Consider the following 3,854-nt stretch of genomic DNA (forward strand, 5'->3'; position numbering starts at 1 on the left):
TTTACGTTATCCTGTTCGAATTCCATTATATTTTCCATTTATACTTCTTCACTGCTTTGAATGTCAAATTCTATTTTACAGCTTTCAATCTCCATTGCTTTGAAATTACTGAATGATTTTGAGAAATAAGTGTGTACCTAGTCTACTAGTCTATTCTTAGACCAAAGTATTCTTTTCCCCATAGAACACAGACCTGGAACATCTAAATATTTGTGCATTATATAACAATATACCTTATGAATTTCAAAGATGCAGATTTATGTGATAGTTGCTGCTATCTGGATTTCCTTTTTTACTCTGCTTATGTTACCTGAAATACAGGTAAACAATCTATTTCTCTATCTGCTTGTATATTGAGTCTGACTCTTCAATCTCTTCTATCTCTCAGGCATGGCCACAGGCCTGGAACTTTCATTGCAAGCTTCAATTAGCATCTATTTCCCTTTCAGTCGTGCCTATACTGCTGTGCATTTGGTTTCTACTTTGCCCACCTAGGTCACTAATACTGTTTCAGTTTTCTTTATTGTTCCAAGAGGAGAGGAGGGAAGCTCAGTCCTCACTGAGCTCGCTGACATTCTGCCTTAGCCAAACAGTTTGAATACCACCTAGAGCATTATAGCATGAACCAACAGTTAAAATTCAGGCAGATGCATCCAAATATAAAGTTATTCTTCTGACCAAATATAAAGTTATTCCTCAAAACACTAAAAGTTATGTTTCCCAATTCTTTCAATAGGAACAAGACCATAAAAGTGATTCTCCCATGTGAACCGTCTAGTGATTATGCAGTATTCTAAGCAGAACACAGGAGGAAACATGCCCCTCACGGCCTGGCCCTAGTGGCCTTTCATAGTCTTACATGGAAATTTCACCACCACTTTTTTGTTTGTTTGTTTGTTTCTATTCTTGACTCTAAAGCTAGAACCACATAGCTCAAGTTACCAAGTTCTGCTGCTTGCTGGGTCTGGAACATGGCCTTCTTTGTTTAATTCTTCACCAGCTCTCAGTTTGCAGTCATTTCCTTCACTGCCTTAGCTCCAGTGTCATTGAATTTGCCCCGAAGACCCTTCTAGGCTTTTTTTTTTAAACCGGGGAAGGTAGCCAACTTTATAACTTTATTAGCATAACTGAAACTTCCAATTTACAAGGGAAATAAAAACGAGCCCAGCGCCACCTCCATATTACTGTTCAGGTCACAGGACAACCCCATCATAGCTGCTGCAAGACCACACTTCTGCCGTGACATTTTCATCATCAAGGACACACACCGACTTGTTTGGAGGCTTTTGGGTTGAAAGGATCAATGTGGAGAACAGAGCCTTGCTTTTCCAACTCAAAACAAAAAAGGAACTAGGGATTAAGCAAGCAATGTCTCCTCCAGTTGGGCACTAGCACTAGCAGGCTGCTCCGTTCCCTTTAGGCTGGTGGTAGTAGGCGTCTATTCTGGCAGCTGCAGCAGCTTGATGGGGGAGGAAGGAGCCACCCACCCATCACCTCTTCTTGAAGCCGTATTTTTTGCGTTCATAGAACAGGTCTGTCTTAGAGCTCCCCAAATTGACAATCTTGGGCAACCATCTCTATCCTTCTCCTGAATTCTGCACTCTTTACAGTAGTAGGCATCGGAGACTCCAGGGCCGCCACAGATCACACACTGGCCTTGGTAAGATCCATAGTTACACTCATCACATATGTGAACCAGGGTGCAGGGACGCACATGGGAATCACAGATCACACACTTGCCGTCACATTTTTCACACAGTCTTCCGATAGCCACACCAGCCTGCTTGCGGCAGAAGATCAAATCTGGATGATGTTTAGCCATAACTCTTTTTCCAAGCCCGTGGCCAGAGGCTTCGGGCCCTGCTAGGCTTTTAACTTAGAGATCTGCAAACCTCTGTCACCTGAGTGCTGAGTTTAAAGGTTTAAGCCACCATGCTAGGGAGGACCTTTGCTTTCCTTTAATTCCGTTTCACAGGAGGCAGACACTGCTGGGTGAGATCTTGCCCTGCAGTAATGACTCCCTTAATTCCATTTAATATCTTTAATCTACTTTTCTCCTTGAACACAGGATTTGGCTCCATTCCACTTCTGGTACTCCTTTAACTTTTGAATAAGTTTTGGATTTTTTGGTTTGTTTTGTTTTGTTTTCTTTCTAAGCTTGCTACATTTCATCAAAACACTCTTTATAATAGTGAACCACATGAAAGAATCTATACTAGGCCATTTTGAGATTTGAATTCTCAAGACAATTAATCTAAGTCTATTCGCCTTAGACTCAGGCAGACTTCTTGGACAAAGGCAAAAAGCCATCACTTTCTTCACCAAAATATCACAAGAGCTATCTCTAAGCAAGAAAATGAAATTCTTTACCTCTCAAGCTCTTGAAACAAGCTCTCTCATATTCCAAACCATGCTCAACATCAATATTTTCCATATTTCTACTAGCTTGGCTTAAAACATTCTACTGCTTCACTAACTCAATGCCCCCAAATCAGCATTCCTGCAAAGGAAAATAGTCAGTGCTATCCCAGAAATACTCTATTCCTGGTACTAACTTCTTCCTTAGTTAGGGTTTTACTGAAGTAAAGAGACATCACTGCCAAGGCAACTCTTATAAAACATTTCATTTGGGACTGACTGAGAGTTTAGGCCATTACCATCATGGTGGGAAGCATTTTTTCATTTAGGCAGACATAGTGCTGGAAAAGGAGCTGTGGTTTCTACATCTTTATCAGATAGAAAGAAGAAATCTGGCTCAGCACTGTGCTTAGCCTGAGCATATATATGAGACCTTAAAGCATGCCTTCACAGTAATTTATTTCTTCCAACAAGCTACACCTGATCCAAAGAGGATATACTTCCTAATAGTACTATGGGTCAAACATTCAAACACATGAGTCTATGACATCTATATCTATTCAAATCACCACAGTGACTAAGTTAACCCATTGTCCCCTTATATTTAAATTTTATAGTTTGCTTCAATATAATTTTAATTAAAAAACAATCTTATACTGACTGAAAACATGCTCAAAACCCACGCACGGCAAATTATAAGTCTAAAAGGGAACTAACTTCTTTATTCTGCTAAATAATCATCTTATCAAACTGCATTCTAAATATCAGTTTATTCCTAGAAACCCAGACTTGCTTTCCTCCTTAGGGAGTGAACATGGTTTTTACAGCAGACACATGCTAGTAAAGAGAAAGGGCTGACTCTGGTTTGAAGAAGAAACATTCCTCTATCTTAACTGCCTTCAAACTGAACCACGAGCACTTTCAGTTTTAACACTCAAAGTGATGATGCACTGGCATTTCAGTAGTACAGAGGCTGTTGGCCTTACAATAGGAACCACACCTTTGGCTCCTTATAATGAGTCTTTGGAGTTGGACAAAAATGCACAACAGACTCATCAAAAGAGGAGTCTGCCGAAAGATGCTAAAAAGTTTAGGACTTCTTACATTTATAATTGTTTTAGTAAAAAATTTCTTTATGCACATGCAAATACACACACACACACACACACACACACACACACGTACACACACAGTCCTTTATGTATGTGTTGATATACAATTTATTCAATTTATTCATTCTGTTTTGCTACTGAAGCTAGGCTTTTAAGTACAGAATAACTTGTAGTTGCATATTTTTATAAACTCAAGTATTTCTTTTCCAGTTTTGGGTGAATCCAAATCAATGAATGGAAATACATACAATGTAGTATTCTTAATTCCTGGAATTCATTTCCAATACTGAAGTTTTCATTTAAAAAGTTGCTATCTTTTTTTTTTTCTTTAGAAAAGACTCAGATAATTAAGAGGTGTGAAAAGAGATAGCAACAAACATGCAT

The 3,854-nt window shown here is 39.0% G+C and overlaps 1 pseudogene; it reads right to left on the minus strand.

Annotated features, from left to right (window-relative positions):
• Nucleotides 1-1,410: 1,410 nt before the first annotated feature.
• On the minus strand, nucleotides 1,411-1,835 carry LOC110325901 (annotated as a pseudogene).
• Nucleotides 1,836-3,854: the final 2,019 nt, after the last annotated feature.

The sequence above is a fragment of the Mus pahari genome, chromosome 8 (genome assembly GCF_900095145.1).
Source record: "Mus pahari chromosome 8, PAHARI_EIJ_v1.1, whole genome shotgun sequence".
NCBI lineage: Eukaryota > Metazoa > Chordata > Mammalia > Rodentia > Muridae > Mus > Mus pahari.